The sequence below is a fragment of the Arvicola amphibius genome, chromosome 15, assembly GCF_903992535.2.
Source record: "Arvicola amphibius chromosome 15, mArvAmp1.2, whole genome shotgun sequence".
In the NCBI taxonomy this organism is placed as follows: domain Eukaryota; kingdom Metazoa; phylum Chordata; class Mammalia; order Rodentia; family Cricetidae; genus Arvicola; species Arvicola amphibius.
In genome coordinates, this window is record NC_052061.1 from 46015307 (window position 1) to 46034495 (window position 19189).

At 48.5% G+C, this 19189-nt stretch overlaps 1 protein-coding gene across 2 annotated transcripts in view; it reads left to right on the forward strand.

The window, feature by feature from the left end:
* Positions 1 to 19189, forward strand: part of Kiaa0513 (KIAA0513 ortholog) — a 61305-nt gene that overhangs the window by 1864 nt on the left and 40252 nt on the right. Inside the window, exon 1 of one of the 2 annotated variants that reach the window (XM_038312637.2) lies at positions 10384 to 10540. The exons of the other annotated variant lie outside the window; for it this stretch is intronic. The gene's annotated coding sequence lies outside the window, so the exon portion shown is untranslated. Of the gene's footprint in view, positions 1 to 10383; positions 10541 to 19189 lie in introns of those variants that run through there. 2 annotated transcript variants of the gene reach the window in all.

Below are 19189 nucleotides of genomic sequence, written 5' to 3' on the forward strand. Positions count from 1 at the left end.
ATATAATTAACCTTGGAGCTGGCTGGAGAGATGGCTTAGTGTTAATAGCACTGGCTGCTTTTGCAGAAGACCTAGGTTTGGTCCCAGCACTCATATGACAGCTCACAAACCGTCTGTACTCCAGTTCCAGGAAGTTTGACACTGCCTTCTGACCTTTGAAGGCACATGGTACACACACACACACACACACACACACACACATGCATGCATGCAAAACACTCATATACATAAAAATAAATATTTAAAAAGTTACCAACTCATGTATTTTACTTAACATTTACGGTGTTTGTCTATTTGATTTTTGAGGTAGGATCTCATGTAGCGCAAGCTAACCTCAAACTTACCGTGAAGCCTTGGGTTCCCCTTCCCAGCAGCGAAGCCCGAGTATGGTGGTGGTCACGATGGCTCACGCCTGTAATTCCTTCACTCAGAAAGTGAAGGTGAGAGGAGCTGAAGCCCCAGGTCATCTCAACCCTTTACTAAATTTTACCCTTTTCTTAATATTGAAACCTTGTAAACTACGTCTTTTGAGGAATGTAACTTAAAAGACTGAAGGTTCATACATGTGGCCATTGTGGAGACACCCAAACATGATTTTCTGGAGAAGCCCACACACCTGTCTTGAGATTGTATACTATGCTTCTCTTCTGTGACTGTCTCAATACTTAATAAACTCACTAACTTGACTTCTGTTTGGCTCATCCTGAATTTCTTTCCCACAGCCAAGTCTAGGATCCTTGCGTTGAAAGCCCCAAACAGGAAGGGAACCTGGGGCTGCTGGTGGCTGTTGGACTGTGTCTCCCCAGAGCCACTGACAGAGTTATTTCTTTGGTCTGGGGTTGGTGCACTATCTAGGTGAACAGATGCTTGTTCATGTCTAGCCAGGAAAAGTCGTGCAGTGGCTTAGAGGCGAATCTAGAAGGCAGATGGGCAGTGTGCAGTGGCTCAGAGATGAATCTAGAAGACAGGCAGGCAGTGTGCAGTGGCTCAGAGTTGAATCTAGAAGACAGGCAGGCAGTGTGCAGTGGCTCAGGTGAATCTAAAAGACAGGCAGGCAGTGTACAGTGACTCACAGATGAATCTAAAAGACTGACAGGCAGTGTGCAGTGGCTCAGAGGTGAATCTAGAAGGCAGACACGTGTAGGTCGTCAGGAATGCCAAGATGGTCGGCTTAATGAACAGAAAATGGCTTTCAGGGGAGGGAGAAGTCAGCTAAACTTGTACATAACAGATTCATCTGTATGTCTGATTCCATGGCCAAGAAACATTGGCAGCCAGAAATGTGGCTCCCTAACATAATCCCAGCGCTTAGGAGGCTAAGGCAGGAAGATCGCTCTTAATTTGAGTCTAGGCTGTGATACAGAATGAAACCCTATCTAAGAAGAGCCACAGAATATGTAACAAATGATAAGAATCATTGCACTAACAGTCTTTAGTTACAGAGAACTTAAAGACAGGACTTCACAGAACCAGGGACCCAGTAAGGAATGCTAGACAGGCCTATTGCTTTCCTAAAATACCTCAGAGAAATCAGAACATATCACCCCAAAATACAACTCTAACTCCAAGTGAGCCAAAAGTCATGGAAAGCTTTCTCTGCCTCCCCAGCTCTGACTGGAGACTTCAGCTTCCTTCACCCAGGAGAGGGCAAAGGAGCATCCTGTGAAATGCTGAGAATATATTTGACCTGCTGCTCTACCTGCTGCTGTGAACCCTAAACCTGCTTCATCCTCTTCTTCGGCAGATGTATTCTTGGTTGACAGTGTTAGAGGGGCTGGATTTGAAGCCTTTCCTGGGCTTCCTCCGTGTGTCCAATGAAGTATATGGAGGTAAATGCCTGCCTGTTTTACTCTTGGCAGTCTGTCTTTGTTCCAGGGCTCCAGCCCAGAGTTTAGGAGGAAGAAGGAAAGGGCGTTTTCCTCCCCTGTGTGCCCACCCTTTGGACCCATTACCAAGTCTTTCACAAGAAAAGGGAAAGTGACAGGCCCCACTCTCTGAAAGCCAGGAACCTCCGAAGTGAAAAACATAATGCCCTCTTAGAAATGCTGGCAGGAAAGAGATGCAGTTTCTGGGGCAGGTTCGTCAGCAAATGGTCTTCGAATCTGAACTATGCTTTTTGTTTGTTTATTTATATATTTTTTGACACAAGGTTTTTCTGGGTAGCCCTGGCTGTCCTGGAACTCTCTCTGTAGACCACATTGGCCTCAAACTCTGCTTCTATGCTTCTAGAGTGCTGGGATTAAAGACCACTACCGCAGGTCAGGTTTGTTGTTGTTTGTTTTTTAAATTGAGACATTGTTTCACTGTGTAGCCCTGGCTAGACTGAACTTGCTATGTAAACCTGAGTTCAGTCCCTGGGGCCCCCACATGGGAAGGAGAAAAACAACTCCACCAAGTTGTTCTCCAACTTCTACATGAATACTGTGGCATGCATGTATACACACACACACACACACACACACACACACACCTTGAACTGCTTTAACTTGTTCCATCCTAATAAATAAATGGAATTTCTTGGTTTTGTTTATTTGGTTGGTTTTTGTTTTTGGTTTTGTTTTGTTTTTTGAGACAGAGTTTTCTATGTACTCTAAACTGGTGTCATTCTCTCCACCCTGTCTTACCACACCCAGCCTTGCTGATTTCTAAATTGTGAGTGTGTGTGTGTGTGTGTATGCGTGTCTATGCCAGAGGGACAAGCTTGGGTGTCATTTTTCAGGAGTTATCTCCCTTGTTTTTGGAGACTTGTCTCCCCCATGGTCTGAAGCTCAATGCTTTGGCTAGAGTAGCTGCCCAGTGAAACCCAGGGACCCTTCTGTCTTTGTCCCTCCGAACCCTCTAGCACTCACATTACAGGTATGCCACCACACCTGGCCTTTTTTTAAAATGTGGTTTTCAGGGATGAGACTCGCATCCTCATCCTTGTACAGCAAGCACTTTACCGACTGAGCTGTGCCCTGAGCCCAGCTCTCACTATCTTACTTATTCTCAGCAGCATCCATATTGGATCTGCCAGTCATTTACTTTCTCTTAGCCAGAGTATTTTAAAAGGGCCCCCCAAAGCTCCACAGAAAAAGATTAGACTTGATTTCCATGGTTCATTAGTCTCGTTGATTTCTCTAAGGGCCTTGGGACTGAAGATTCCTTTTTTATATATTTATTTATTATGTATACAATATTCTGTCTGTGTGTATGTCTGCAGGCCAGAAGAGGGCACCAGACCCCATTACAGATGGTTGTGAGCCACCATGTGGTTGCTGGGAATTGAACTCAGGACCTTTGGAAGAGCAGGCAATGCTCTTAACCGCTGAGCCATCTCTCCAGCCCCCTGAAGATTCCTTTTTTTAAAATATTTTTTTCAAGCCGGGCGGTGGTGGCGCACGCCTTTAATCCCAGCACTCGGGAGGCAGAGGCAGGCGGATCTCTGAGTTCGAGGCCAGCCTGGTCTACAAGAGCTAGTTCCGGGACAGGCTCTAGAAACTACAGGGAAACCCTGTCTCGAAAAACCAAAAAAAAAAAAATTTTTTTTTCAATTATCTGTATGTGTGTGGTGTGGTGTGTGTGTGTTTGTGTGTGTGTGTGTGTGTGTATGTGTTGGTATATACACAAGTGTCATGTCCACAGGGGCCAGAAGAGGGTATCAGAGCCCCTGAACTGGACCTAGAGACAGCTGTCACCTGCCCCATGTGAGTGCTGGGAACCAAATTTGGTCTTCTGCAAGAGCAACAAGTGCTCTTGCCACTCTCCAACTCAGGAACTCATAACGTTGATGCTAGCAGGAGTGTACACGGGCTTCCCTTCCCATAGATGATTCTTGTTTATTCCTTAGACAAACACAAACTGGTCCCCAGCAGAGCCTTTTCCTCAGGGAAAGCCCCTTGAGGTTTCCATTCAACAGTGGAGGAAGGCAGGAGTGAGTGCACCCTCCTGGCCAGCAAACACAGGTAAATGGTGCGCTGTGCTGGCAAGGCCGACTGATAAGGATTTATTCACCTCTCCAGAGCATGTTAGCAGTAGGGTCTCCCCAAATGTTTGCACACACCCTTCGATCTAGCTTCTGGGAATGGATGTACATAAAGACTTCTGTTTGCTCAAACGTGTGCACCTGAGTGTCGAGAGTAGCACCAACCGCATCCCACGTGCCCATCTGCATCTTAGTTTGCTGTGCTCACTCCATGGTATGAGACAAGCATTAAAGACAGCCTTTCTCATGAGCTGATATTTATGGTCTTCCAGACACACTGACTATTTCATGAAATAGAAAAGGGGAGTTGAGGGATATGCATGCTCATATAGCCATAGAAAATCTATGAAAAAGATGTGAGAGGTGAGCCTAGGGCTGGAGAGACGGCTCAGATGGCCTATGATGCCAAGCCCTGTTGCACGCATTTCAGTCCCCAGAACCCACATGGTGGAAAGAGAGAACTGTGTTGTCCTCTGACCTCCACACCTTGCTGTGGCATGTGCAAAAACATTCCCTCTCTCTTCAAAAAGGGAATAGACTTAACGTCCATTCTATATACATCTATATGCATATATGATTTGACGTCTATAAAATCTAGGGGCTGGTTAAGAGCATTTGTTGCTCCTGCAGAGGACCAGGGCTTGATTCCCAGCACCCACATGATGGTTCACAACCATACATAGCACCAGTTCCAAAAGATCCGATGCTCACTCTGACCTTGAGTAACAGGCACATGTGCAGTAAGTACATGTACATATATTCAGGCAAACACTCTTACACATAAATATTTAGATTTTTAAAAATCTAGGATCAGCAGGGCAGTGGAGGCGCACAACTTGGTTAAGGTGATGGACTGCTAAAAATCCAGGATCCACAAAGGAGAAAACATACGATGTCTCTCTGCAATGTGATTCACTTAATGTGATTACTGCCATTGCATTCATTTTCCTAGAAATGATATGGAACAAAGGTTCTTTATGGCTGAACGCAGTTCCACCGTGTGAGCCCTCATTATCTTTAGCCATCACCTATCCAGGGGGGCTCCATGACCAGTGTTAGCACTACTGCAATGAACCGGTGTACATGTGTCTATGACATGCTGATGTGGAGCCGTTCGGGTAATGAGTAGTGTAGCAGGGACCTCCGTAGAGGCTGGACTAACCTCCTTTTCCAGCAGGGCGTAAGAACTCCCTGTTGTCCACATCCTCACCAGCATTTGTTTGTTTTCTTCATGATTGCCATCTGGCTGGGGTGATGGACTCCCACTGCACTGGGCTTGAGTTTCTCAGATGGCTAATGAGGTTGGACATTTTCTTCATGTGCTTACTGGCATTAAAAAACCCCCTTTAGGTGTTTTTGGCCCATGGCTACATAGTAGTTTTTACTGGGAGGGGCACGTGGGAGATGCAACCGAAGGGTTTGCCCATGCTGGGCATGAGCTCTACCAAGCCCTTTAAAATATATATATATATATATATATATATATATATATATATATGCATATCTTTGTGTAGCTCAGAGAACAACTTGTGAGAGTTGGTCCTCTCTGTCCACCATGTGGAACCCAGAGCTCGAACTTGGGTCATCAGGCTTAGCAGGAGGCACCTTCACCTTTGAGCCATCTTACCAGTCTGGAGCCTATTTTTAAATGAATCATTGGAAATATAAGAAACCCAACAAAACAACTGGCAAAACACTTGATTAGGTTATCTCAGAAGAGACGCTCCAAAACACACTGTTTTTTTCATTTGCATTAGTCAAACTCAGGCCACAGTGAAGTACTGGTCATGATCCCTCCAAAAAGGCTGCAATGAGAAACGGATTCAAGATCTCCCACACTCTTTGCTGCCAGGACAAGACAGGACTTGATAAACTTCAGCGTATGCTCGCCTACAGTACTGCCCCGAAGAGACTCACACTTGACAGAACCTAAATGTTCCTGACATACAGGGAAGATAAATGTGTACAGTAGAAATAGTCTGCAGTAATGAGAAGGAAAGCACACATGGGTGGCAGCGTAAGTCACAGAACACGATGTTACATAGAGGCGAAGTTCGGGGAGGTACAGGAAGCAATGATAATCTGCCTTGTGGCCCAGGTGCTTGCAGCAGGGTATTCTGAAGAGAACCCATCTAGCCATTAAGATTTGTATCCCCTTAAGCAAATGCTGGAGAGGCAGAGCCCCTAAGGCAGCACCCCGGGGAAGCAGAGATGTGTTCTGGAAAGCTGCCTGGGTTGTTTGACATTTTCCACTTAGTTTGTGGGGATGAGTCTGTCAACAGCCAGATTAGGAAGGCCTGATGACTGAAACACCCCACCCCACCCCACAGTGTTGAGCAAGGCCCCGGAAGTCAAAACCCAAAGTGGGGCAATGTGTTCCTCAAATCTTTTGTTTTGGGCAATTCACCTCACCTGTGGGCAGAACCTGCTAGGAGTGACCTGCTTGGTAGGTGGAGTGCTGTGTGAAACAGGAGCTTGGTGGGATGGTTGCTGGGTGGATCTTGGTAGTATGGGTGCTTAGCAGCTCAGGTACTTAGGAGAGCAGTTTGGCTCACCATGCGTACCTGGAGCTGCTCCTGAAAGCTGTGCCTATCCTTGCTATTCTTCCCTGCATGGCCCACTCACGGCCATGACTCTCAAGACTAACTGAAGAGCTCTCGTGCCCGGTCCCCTGTCGAATTCCTCCCAAGTCATACTCCTGTCGCATTTCATCCTGTCCCCTTCCCTGCAGCCTGTCACCTCTGGTCCTCCGTTTTCCACTCGATTCTTTTCCTCCCCATGAAGCAAGCTTCACAGAAGGCAGGAGGTAATTTGAGACCCTGGCAAGCGCTCTGTCCCGGATACCTGTTGCTTCCCGCTCTTCTGGCAAAGGCATTTCTGTGTCCTGGAAGTCACCTTTTCCTTGCACCAAGTTGGCATGGCGGCGCTGGCGCATCCTGCTCTTCAGATTTGTCTAATCCAATTATCTTGGTAAACTGGCCTTGGAGACTAGCTCTAAGAATGGCGCACTCCCAAATTCTGAGATTTTGCTGGAAGAATCAAAAGAAAAATCCCTTTTGTCCACTGGGCCGCTAAGTAGAAGTCTATAGAGACAGATAATCCCGGAGCTGCTCGAGGCCATCCTGTGAAAAGTACCTAATCTGAGGAGGAAGTCATTCTAGGCAGTATCTTGGCTAGGGTTTCTGTCTCTGTGACAGACACAGTCCATCACTGAAGGAAGTCAGGGCAGAAACCTGGAGGCAGAAACCCTGGCGGAGTGCTGATTCCTCCCAGGCTGCTCCTCACGGGGTTTCTCAGCCTGCTGTTTTATAGCTCCTGCCTGGGGGGGGGGGGGTGTCACAATGAGGTGGGCCCTCTCACATCAAACCAAAAAAATGCCCCACAGGCCAATCTGGTGGGGACATCTCAGCCGAGATTCCCTTATCCCAAATTACTCCAGCTGTGTCATACTGACATAAAACTAGCTAGCACAGGCAGGCCAGGAAGAAATAAATTCTAGTGACATTTTTTTGCACCCCCAGATCCTGCTGGGCCTGCCTCAAAGCTATCTAGTCACAGAAATCCACAGATCCCTCTACAAAAGGACAATTTGAATTGAGTTCCTTGCTTATAAGGGGGAGAATCCAGGCAGGTCTGATCTACAGTCAGGGTTCTTCAGGGGAGCAGAATATGTGCTACAAAGAGGTATATGAGGCTGTCCTGCATGATAAGGCCTGGGCATCCAACAGTGGCCACCTGCATACTGGTGAGTGTGAGAACTTGGTGGCTGTCCAGGCCCCGAGGCTGGATGGCTTAGCCGTCCCGGTGTGCCCCTGAAGGCTGCTGGTCTTCAGTCCATGTTAGAAGGCCAAAGAAGCTGGGTTCTGATATCACCAAAGGCTGGTGGCAGCAATGCCATAGATGTGCTCACCAGCAAGGGGCAAAGGTGGTAGGCAAAGGAAGCACTGCTTTGCTCTCTGCCTCTTTGGGTCTCCAAGCAGAAGATGCCACCCAGCCTGGGGGCAGGGCTTCCCCCCTAAGTAAATAAATCCTCCAGGGAACACTCTCATACCTGGCCAGAGGCTTGAGTCTAAGTTGATCTCAGACTCAAGCAAGCTGACAACCAAGGCTAGCCATGCCCCCCTATGGCTGGAGATAGTATTTCCATCACACCCCCTTATCTATATGTTCATAACAGGAAATAAAGCAAATTAGCCATCACAGGGTCTTTGACTTTGTTGCTGTTACAAGGCTCTCTCTATTCTTGTCTTCTCAAAGGAAAGAATTTAGTTGAGAGACATGGACAGTTTAAATAAGACTGTATTCAGCAAAGCAAAGATTGGAGTGGCTGTCCCAAAGAAAGAAACCACCCAGTGGGTATGCATTGTGGATTTAAAAGGGAGATTTTATGATTGTTATTATTAGTTGTTCCTTTTGAGACAGGGTTTCTTTGTGTAGCCTTGGCTGTCCTGGAACTAGCTCTGTAGACCAGGCTGGCCTCAAACTCAAAGCATGCCTCTGCTTCCCGAGTGCTGGAATTAAAGGTGTGTGCCACCACTGTCCAGCTGATTTTATGATCATTTATGAGGTATGATGACTCTTTTCCCCTCCCGAATCATGATTGGACAGATCTCCCTTTTAGGATATTCCCATGATCCTCTTGAAAAGCCCACAGAGTAGTGTAACATCAGAATGTAAATGATAGCATGAAGAAGCAAGGGTCTTTTGAAGATGCAGACCTTTTGTTAGTGCTGTGTGTGGCAACTGGGAAAGGTCTATGGTACCTTAGTCTGATAAAATGGATAACCCATCTGCAGATTCAAAGATGTTTACCTGAAAAGGAACATCCTGGCTGCCAGAGAATGCGGCCTCAGTCCCCTTTTTTCTCCTTGCCTATCATATCTTGGTGCTTCATTTTGAGAGGGCTCACAGATATTTTCAGAGTCATCTGCCCTGAATGCTTCCCAGGGTGATACCAAGTTCACTGGTTTGTGGCTTGCAGAACGTTCTTCCTCATTTCAAAATGTCATGTCATCTGCCTCTGTCCAACTTCCTGAGGTCAGAGGCCTGCTGGAAGGCAAGCAGGGTGCTGCTGAATCTCTTGAGAAAGAATGATGTCTCTCATATGGAATATGACCCTTAATGATTGATTCCAGTTCTCCCCAATAGCTGTTCAGGTGAGGTCAAGGTTGCAGGAGTTGGTACCTATTGCCAGCTTCCTTCACGGAAGCAGGGAACTTCAACCCCGGGAACGGTCCTATTCCATCCTGCAAGCTTTCTGAGCACCTGTCTTAGCGTCTTCACAAGGACGAAAAGGCTACAACCTACCCTTCCACCCCCAGAGCTGGCACTAAGCTCTCACACCCGGAGGTCTAGCTTCTCCTGGGGTGGCTACGTGCACCTTGAAGGTTCCAAACTCTCCAGGAAGGGCAGCTCTCAATCTTTTCCTCGCTATCTCTTAAATTTTCCTAAGAAGTCTTGGTGGAACAGATGTTCACATCTGCCATTAGCAAAGGCAGATCTGCTGGCGCTTGGCTACACTATCTACATCATCTTCCTGAGTGGCAGAACTCCAGTCCCACTGCCTAACATTCGTGACTTCAGAAGATCCCTGGAGATCGGCCTTGGTTTTCTTTTTCTCTTCCTTCCTGGCACTGGGCATGGGAGCCAGGACGTTGGCCAAGCTGGGCCAGTGATCCGCCACTGAGCTCCACCCCCAGCCTCTTTGTGTTTCCCTGTTGAAGAGATGTGGGAGAAGCTGTATGGCTGGACGTTGTGTTTATTGCTGTTTATGAAAAGAGCCAAATCTACCGGCCTTTTAAGACACGCCTTTCAGAAGACAAACGGGATTTAGCCTGCCACCTTCAAAGGCGTGTAGGTCCAGGGGATCTTCGCTGGGACTCTGCTACCTAGGCAGGGCCAGGAAGTGCCCTGAACCTGACCTGGAGGAGCTTTTCCCTCTCTTAAACCACTCTTGTGCGAAAAAAAAAAAAAAAAAAAAAAAAAAAAAAAAAAAAGCCGCGCCCTGGTCATCCCCCTGCAGGAACTCTGTTCCAAAGCGAACCCGCGCGGCTGTCAGGACGTGCAGGGAAGAAGGGGCGCTCCTGCGCCTGCGTCCAGGAGCCGAGGGAGGCGGGGCGCTCCCCGAAAAGTGACAGCTCGCTCTCTCTTGTAGCTTCAGAAGGACCCGACTGCTTGCTCGCCTGTCACGTGGTGCTCCAGAGGCTGGGCGTCCCGCTCACTCCGGGGCTCGGGAGAACCCCGCAACTCGCGCGTCACGCGGGATGGGGGGGCGGGGTTGGGCGGGGCGCTCCCGGATGACTGACAGCGCCCTCCGGCCCGCCTCCGAAGGACCCGGCTGCTCCGCGCGTCACGTGGTGCCAAAGGGGCGGGGAGAGCCCCTCTGACTGACAGCTCGCTCCGCCGCGCCTCTGAAGAGACCGGGCACAGCTCGTCGAGCGCGGTGCATTCGCGGCAGCTGCGGACCCGACGGCGTGTCCGCCCCTTGCCGGGTCCCGCGGGCCGCCGCGGTGAGAGGGCCCCGGGCTGCGGTCCTGCGCTCCAGAGGGGCCGGGCGGCGTGGCTGCGCGGGGACGGGTGAGGAAGCGTGAGGAGGGGGTCGCCGGCGGCGTGGGCGGGTCGGCAGGACGGACGGTGCGGCGGGCAGGGCTGTCACTCCGCCAACCTGAGTGCCGGGCCCGCCGGGGACCGCGAGACGGTCTGAGGCCACGGCTGCACGGGGCCGCCAGGGAAGGCTCGGGTACCGCAGCAGCTTCTAGGATGTGGGACGAGCCGACCCAGCCTTGCCCTGGTCTGCGTCCCCCCGAGTTGGGGGTTGAGACGTGGGAAGGTGACAGGGTGGAGGAAGGAGGCTCGGCCAAGTGCTGCACCTACAGCGTGAGCGGGAGCGCGGCTCTGCCGGCACAGGTGCGCTGGCATGGGCTGGGTCCCCGACGTGGAGCTGTCCGGGTGGTGAGTCAGAGGTAGAGGTGAGCTGGCAGCTGTCAAGTCGGGCTGCACTCCCCAGGCTGGGATCCAGCCTGTAACCCGAAGCTGAGGTTCTGATTCATCCCGTTCTGCCTCCTCCCTGATCGTGAAAACAGGGCAGACGCACAGCACGAACTCCACGACAGGAGCAGAGAGGCTCCGGAGCCTCGTCCCTTCCCTCTTTCCCACACTGTGGTCAGAAATAGGGATAGTTAGGCCTTTGAAGACCAAGATGGCAGATAAGCTGATTAGGTGGGCTCCATGGAAAAAGTTGGCATCGGAGATTTTCTTTCCTCCTCAAACACTGGTGACTTCTAGGTTGGTGATGATGGGTGCTATCCCAGTCTCTGTTGCGTTCCACAAGTTCCTTGCAATGGTTGGCTTTTGGTGGTCTGTATCAGTTCATGTGGAGTGATGTGGAGTGGATTCCTTTTTTTTTGGGGGGGGGGGGAGGGAGACTGTCACAAGTATAAGCAGTAAGATGAGCGTGTCAGAAGTCTGAGAGAAATTGAAGTGAGGTATCTCCACAGATGCTAACTGCACTTTTACCTTCATGGCAATGGTTGTTTCTTCAAAGGTAAGTTGTTTTATAGTGACCCCAAATGGTGCTGAGGGAGCTGCCTTTAGGAGAGCCCCTCCCCAGGGAAACTATAGAGTGGGCAAGTCATGTGGGTACCTGGCAGCGGGTATACCTGGATACCTGGCTTTCTTTCCTTCCCTCCCTTCTCTGCATTCCTTTCACAGAAGGAAAATGGTCAGGTTAAAAGAAATGTCAGGGGACTGGAGAGAAGGCTCTCCAATTAAGAGCATGTTCTGCTCTTGCCGAGGACCAGAGTTCAGTTCCCAGCACCCACCTTAGCCGACTCACAGCCACCTGTAACCTTGTCTCCACAGAATCTGACACTCTTCTTGTCTCCTCAAACACCTACACTCACATGCAGACTCAACATTAAATAATAAAAACAACTCATAAAAAGAAATGAAATATCAAAAGCCAGGCACAGTGGCATAGGCTTGTAATATTAGCACCCCAGAAGCTGAGGCACAGGTATCATGAGTTCAAGACCAGCTTGGGCTGTATAACAAAACCCAGTCAAAAAAGAGGAATCAAAAGCCGAATGACAGCGCGCTTCGGGAAGGAACAGCAATAGCAGTGTGGCTTCTACTGCCACCGTGCCCTCTTGCTTTGGTAGCTTACAAAGTACTTTCAACAGGAGCTCTTAGTTCATTCTCATTAATTCGGGAGTGGTAGATGGCATTCCTCCTGATGAGGAAACCAAAACTCACTTGTCCAGGACCACTTAATTGTTGGAGGCAAAGAAATCTCCATAATGACTCGGTTGCTACAAGTGCTGACCGTATAGTACCTCACCACCCAAGGACAGTAGATGGGTCTGAGTGGATACTGCCTCCTGCTGGGCTGGGGTGGTACTGAGTGGAGCATCCTCTGCCTTCCTTGCCTGACTGACAGCCAGCCTGGCCAGCCAGCCAGCTCACCATACTGTTACTGCTCCCTACACACTCTGTGGCAACTCAGATTTGTTTGTAGGCTTTAAGAAAGCCAGTAGGAAGTGCCTTGCAGAGCATCTTTGCTCAAGTGCCCAGTGTTTCCAAACAGGCCAGGTGTCCTCAGTTATGACGCAAGATAGCACGGAAGTTCCAGGGAGACCTGCACCAATGATTTCTCCTCATCTCCCACCTGGAAGAGAAACATAAAAATCCAGGCAGCTGCTGCTGGCTCTGCTGGTCTCACCTAGATTTTGTACACGGTATTGTTTGAGGTTTTGTGGCATTTTTTTTTCTATTTTTAGCATACACAGCTGTTCTTGTTAGGGAAGAACACACTTTTTATCCCATTCTCTAAATCTGGGCAGCACCACAGGACTGCTGGGGTTTGCCTTGTGTCTTTCTCTGCAGGTCAGTGGTTCAGGCCAGATTGAAGGCCAAGACAGTCTTGGGCACGTGTATCAAAACCAAGGTCTGGCCTGGAAGGTTTCGTTTGCAGCATGCCTCAGAGACTGTGTTCTTTTTATGAAGGTCACAGGAAGCCACGCAGAGTACACACTGAGGTGCAGGAATTAGGGCTGGTGAGCCAGGAACATCTCGATGGCCAGAATTACAGAACATTCAGAACTGTTATTGGTAAAGTCCCAAGAAGCAAAGAACAAACAGTACAGTTGAAAAGGCTGCAGTTTGGAGAATGCCATGGCCTCCATGAACTTTCCCTGGGCTGCCAGGCAGTGACACAGGTACTGACTGATCACACCTGTTTCTCCAGTGTCAGCAGCTACCCAGTCACTCCCAGAGATCCCTCTTTAAGCGTGTCTCATTGGCTGTGCCACAGGGCCTGTACGCTGGTTGTTCCTCCTTCCAGATTTTCCTGTAGTAGCCACCTCCCTGTCATTCAGGTCACCACCCCTATATCACATATTAAATGAGATCTTCCCTAATGGTCAAAATGATCTTCCTATTTGCTCTGGTCCCCAGTCCACTTCCTGCAGAATATTGTACTATTCTTTATCTGTATTAGAAATGACTTTGTTTCTTTGAGAATATTTTTATTATCTTTTCATTTTTGCTGCTTGCATCAACAGGACCAGAATAGTGACTAGCTTGTAGTAAGTCCTCAAAACATATTTGCTGTGGGGCTGTTTAATTTCAGCCAGAGCCTTGCAAGATGGGAAGTCGTGCTACTGAGATGAACACTGAATTGTTTTTTCTCTGATTAGAGATAGCAGCTAGCTGGCAGCTGACCATTGGGCAGAAGAGTTCAGGCATGGGTGGCTAGGAAGGAAAGCCACGTGATGGTCTGTGTCAGCCTCCTGGTGCACCTAGCTGTAACAAAGTGCCACAAACTGGGTGTCTTAAAAAAGATAAATGTATTCCCTCAGAAGTTTGTAGATAAGAATTCCAGAGTTGAGGCATGAGCAGGGCTGCTTCCTTTTCTGGGACTCAGAGGGAGATGACCTGGTCTTTCAGCCTCTAGTGGTTGCTGCTGAGCCCAGATATTCTTCCCTTATAGCTGAAGCACTCCAGCCTCTGCTTCTGTGATCACATGGTTATTATCTTCTCTTGTCTCTGGGTCTTCTCTTAAATGGGCACCAGTTGGACTGAATTTAGGGTCCATGGTATTCCACTGTGGTCTCAACCAATCACATCTATGACTACCCTTTTTCAAATAAGTTCACCCCAAGAGATTCTGGGGTTAGAACTTCAGTTGGCTTTGGAGGGGCATAATTCAATTTAACATCTTCCAACTACAAGATCTAGTGACCTTTAGTTGGGTGTAGTGGCACTCACTTGTAACCCTAGCACTTGGGAAGCAGAGACAAGAGGATTGCAACAAGTTTGAGGCCAGTTTTATAGTAAGTTTGAAGTCAGTCATAGCTATAGAATAAGACCCGTTTTCAAAACACTAACATTCAAATAAACTAAAAACAAACAATCCTCCACACAAATTGTAGTGACATATTAAAGGGGATTAAATTGGTGGATGGGACTTGGTGATGTTTAGGGACAATAACAGTGATTTATATGCTTTCTTGGGAAATGTCCATGATCTGCCCAACCTTCAGGGAAAGCCTGTGTGGTGTGCTTCATGGCAGGTCCAGGGACAGGATTTTCTTCCTTGGCTTTTTGCTGGGTTCTGCCTGATGGAGTAGAAATAGCTTGTCAGTGTTTAGCAGTAAGACGAAGATATTCCATCCCTGTTCTGTTCACTGTGGACTTCACACCTCTGTGTGGAAGAGGTGCTGACAGGGAAGCTGTGCCCTCCCTGAATGGTTCCCAGAGGCAGCTAATGAGCTCTTGGGGCATGCAGTCTCTGACCTTGACCCTCGACTGTGCATGAGCTTTCTGGGAGCTCCTGTCAGAATGGTTGAAGATTTGTGGGGACAGAACATTGTTCTTCCCTTCCTGGTTCTCTAAAGCCTTACCTTGTTTTATTTTCCTTTGAGATGGGTTCTTTCTGTGTAGCCCAGGTTAGCCTATAGCTCACAATCCCCCCTCAGCCTTCTACTGGCTTCACAAATCTGGGCCTCAGTGTCTAGGTTGCTAGTATTTTTTGATTAGGTAATCCATGTGGCTGATGTCAAATTCAAATGATATCAAAATATGTTAATGAAAAGTTGCTCCGGTCATTCTGCTGTACTCCCCCATCTCTACAAGGCACCATTCCTGTCAGCATCTTGGGGCTCCTTCCAGAGACCTGATGCTCTTTTGATGTTTTCATTCCCAGTCACCCAGGGCTGTTGCTGTCTCTCCTCTCAGCCTTCTTTCCTCCTGCTCTTCTGTGCCCATTGGACTGGCTCGTTCCCATGTCTTCAGAGATGATGACACTACCCCTGCCAGGAGTTCTATATTGGGAAGGAACATGCTATAAGAAATGACTCGGTGGTAGCACATTTGAGACAAAAGGGAGGAAAGCGCCTCTCTGGAAGGGTGGTTTTCAGTGTCGTTTTTATCCAACCTCATTAGCTAGGTTAGTGATGATAGGGATGAGGACAAGGGACCCTGGGGGCAGGGGCAGCTGATCTTATGTTCTAAGAGTGTGAAATTGTCCAGAGTCTTATGATAGCTGGTGCTTATTACAGGGTATACTCTTCTGCCATGACAAGCAGTGTGTTCAGCTTTGATAGCGTTGTCACCTCAGTCCCCACAAAAACAGTCTGGTAATATCCCAATCTACAGTTGAGAAACCAAGCATAGAAGAGCCAAGGAATTTGCAAGTCCAGGGCTTCCTAGCTCTGGACCTGGCTCCTCAGCTGGTCTCCTCTGCTGCTGCTCTGGTCTGAGCCCAAGTCACCCGTGAGATCCCCTGATAGTGTGCCTCTGACAGGTGCTAGGGACAACACTGATCCTCTGCCCTCTGTGCCTGGGCATTTCTGTTGCCCTGCCAGCCCTGACCTATTTAGTCTCTAGGTCTTATGGCCCCCTTCCCACCAACAACTTCGTAGCCTGGCCAGGTGGGTCTTCACCCACTTCACTCATTCTCTTACCTGGCCTCAGCACTTCCTAACGCTTTGGGGATGCAGAAATGCTTAAGATAGAATGCTGCAGATGGCTTGAAAGCCCTGACTTCTCCAAGCCTGGCTGCTGATTTACTACCCAATTCCTTCTGTGGAGATGCTCAGCTCTCGGCTTCAGTCCCAAGAGCTCGCTCCTCATGTGTCTTCTGCCTCCTCTCACCTCCTCGCTGCATAGACCTTAAACAGCCTCCTCCCTCCCCACTCTCTTGTATGTTTCCTCCTTTCTTTAAGAGCTTGTAGAAGTGCATTTTACACATTATAGAATCAACCAATTTCACGATTCAAGTATTTTTAGTAACTCTACTGAGTGGTAAAGACCATCGTCATAGTCTAATTTTAGACCATTTCCATTGCCCAAAAAAGCAAGTTGCTAGTGATAGAAGTCACTCTTTGTCCCATCCCCTGCCCAGGAGCTACCATTCTGCATCCTCACTAGAGTTGTGCCTATTCTTGGCACTGGGGCAGTAAATGGCCCTTTGTGACAAATGTCATTTCTAGCTCAACCCTATTGGAGGATGGACCAGTCTTTGCTCCCATTCAGTCATTGTTCTGTCCCAAGAAAGTGTGGTGCCTTCTGTCCCTCTGTCCTCCTGTTCCATCTGCCATCATGCAGATATGCCTCTGCTGTGGGTGAGCAGGTGAGTGAGGGCACCGATAGCATTCTCGTTGTCTCAGCTTTGGACTTCAGTTTGGGGGAATAACATCTCTGGCTGGTTTGAACCCATGGTCCTCCTGCCTCCGCCTCCCAGTGCTGGGATCACAGGCATGTCACACTAGCCTGACTTAGACCTTGTTTGAATTACATGAATTTGTCCATGAGTGTCTTCTTCCTGTCTCAGGATCCTAGCAGGGTCCCTGTTGCATTTCTGTTTTAGCCATCTCTGCTGGAATCCCTCTTGTCTTGCCTCTACATGCACACGCACGTGTGTGAGTACACACACACAACACACACACACACAACACACACACAACACACACACACACACACACACACACACACACGAGCATAGTGATGCCTGTGAGAATCCCCAGCTTTGAAAAAAGAAAGGAACAACAAGACAGTGTACACGAAGCTGCCTGCTGTATTGTGGAGGGAGGTTTGTCAGGAATAAACGCTGCTATGGATCTTGGCTATGTGGGCTCCTTCCAGAAGCTTTTTCCTGCCTCTAGAGCCAGAACTGGGTGGTCACGATCCACTGCAGGGCAGGAAAATGTCCAGCAAAGACTGGGGCAAGGGCTGTTTTCTCTTAGTTACCACCCCCGTTCAGGGCATTGTGCTGTGTGCAGGGGCTCCGACCCAGCAAGGTGTGCCAGAGACATTTCCCTGGCCTGTGCGTCTTAGGCAGGCATGATTCAGAGCAGATGAGTCACAGCTGCAAAGTAGCCACTGAGCTTGGGAGAAATGGGACACTGGAAAGAGCAGTTCCAGTGCAGATGGGAAATACCAAAGCAGACAGGCACCAGTGGCTGATGAGCCAACATGCTTGAACTGGGAGGGGTAAACTAAAACTGGAGTGCAGAGCTGGGGTTCCAGATGAACCCCAGAAGAACAGGAGCCCAATCCTGGAAAATCATAAATGTTAGGAATGGAGAAAATGAAATCCAAACAGTATCAAATCTGAGATATCTTCCTCTGGTAATTTAGTTTAGGGTGGTCCAAAGGAAACAGAAAGCCGGCTAATAACCCAGACTGATGCTGCTTCTACTCTAGAATCAAGAGCATGCTTACAGCTTGGATTGGTGGTGCATGGCTATAACCCTGGCATTCCCAGCACCGAGGGTCCATGGCTGCAGGTCTGGGGTCAGTGTCTCTTCTTGGTATCCCAATTTTGTTCTGCTAGTATGCAGTCTGCTCCATGACCAGAGTGGAAATCTGTCCTAGCTGATAGCTTCTGGGATATAAGCCTGGATCTTTAGCCTAACCTCAGGGACTACTAGCCTGGAGCCCTCCCAGCCCCAGTTCCTGACCCGGGCCTTTGCCTCACTGTTGGCTACATGGTCAGGTTCCCTGCCTTCTCAAGCTGGAGTCTCCCTGCCCAGTCATTTCTTCTCACTCAGCATCACTCAGCAGAAATTCAAGGTAAGCCTCATGGGTAAATTGTTCTAGAAGCCACATTAAGCTTTTTTAAATAAAGGAAACAGTAAAATGAATTTAACGATGTTTTTAATGTAGCAAGTATAACCAAAGCATTATTTCCACATGATATAGTTTTTAAAAGGTGTATTTATTTTTATGTATGTGGGTGTATGTATGTCTGTGCAGCACATGTGGGTCTGGTGCCCATGGATGACAGAGAGGTTATCAGATCCCTCGAGACTGGAGTTACAGACAGTTGTGAGTCAAGGCACTATATGGGTACTAGGAATCAAATTGGAGTTCTGGAAGTACACAGTGCTCTTAATGGCTGAGCCATCTCTCCAGCCCCACTATATAGGGCTTTGTTTGATTGTTTGTTTGTTTTTTGTATTTTTAGATAGGGTCTCACTGTGTCGTCCAAGTTGACCTAGAATTCACTATCCTCCTGCTTCAGCCTTTTGAGTGCTGGAATTGCAGGCAACACCACCACACCCACCTCATGATAATTATGACTGAGCGACTTGAAGCTCCTTTCTTTTACCTTGCATGAAGTTTGAAATCCAATGGCCCTGACATCTGTTTGTACTGACACACGTGGCCATGGCTGCTGGGCAATTCAGCTCTGATCTGTTTACTTTCGTGTTTCTTTCGCAGCACTGACGATGGTGCTATGGTTTCTGTGTGTTCTTCGGTGCCTCTGACTGAATCAGAAGCTTCCTGTTTGTCTTGCCCCCTCTAAACAAAGTGTGTCCCCCTGTAAAGCACAGCGATCTCTGCTCAGCACCTCAGCGGGCATGTGGCCAAACACATAAAGTCTCCACTAAGCATGTAGAGGCAGCCTGGTAGTCAGTGCCTTTGATGCCTTTCCTAACAGGGCAGTTTAATGTCCAGGTCTCCTTGTTACCAAGAGTACTACCCATTTTGTATAACTGCTGTATCAAGAACCATCCTGATTACTCTGCTGATGGGATTTTGAGGAACAGTAAAACTAGGGAAGAGTTCAACATGAGGCACCTCAAAGGGTTGGGATCCTTTGGAGTTTCTGTTGCTTAGGGCTAGATCAGGAAAACCTGCCTAGGGACAGTACTTTGAGACACTGTAGTGTCACACCGGCCCTAAGCACCCCTACACTAGCCTGGGGAGTTCCTACTACAG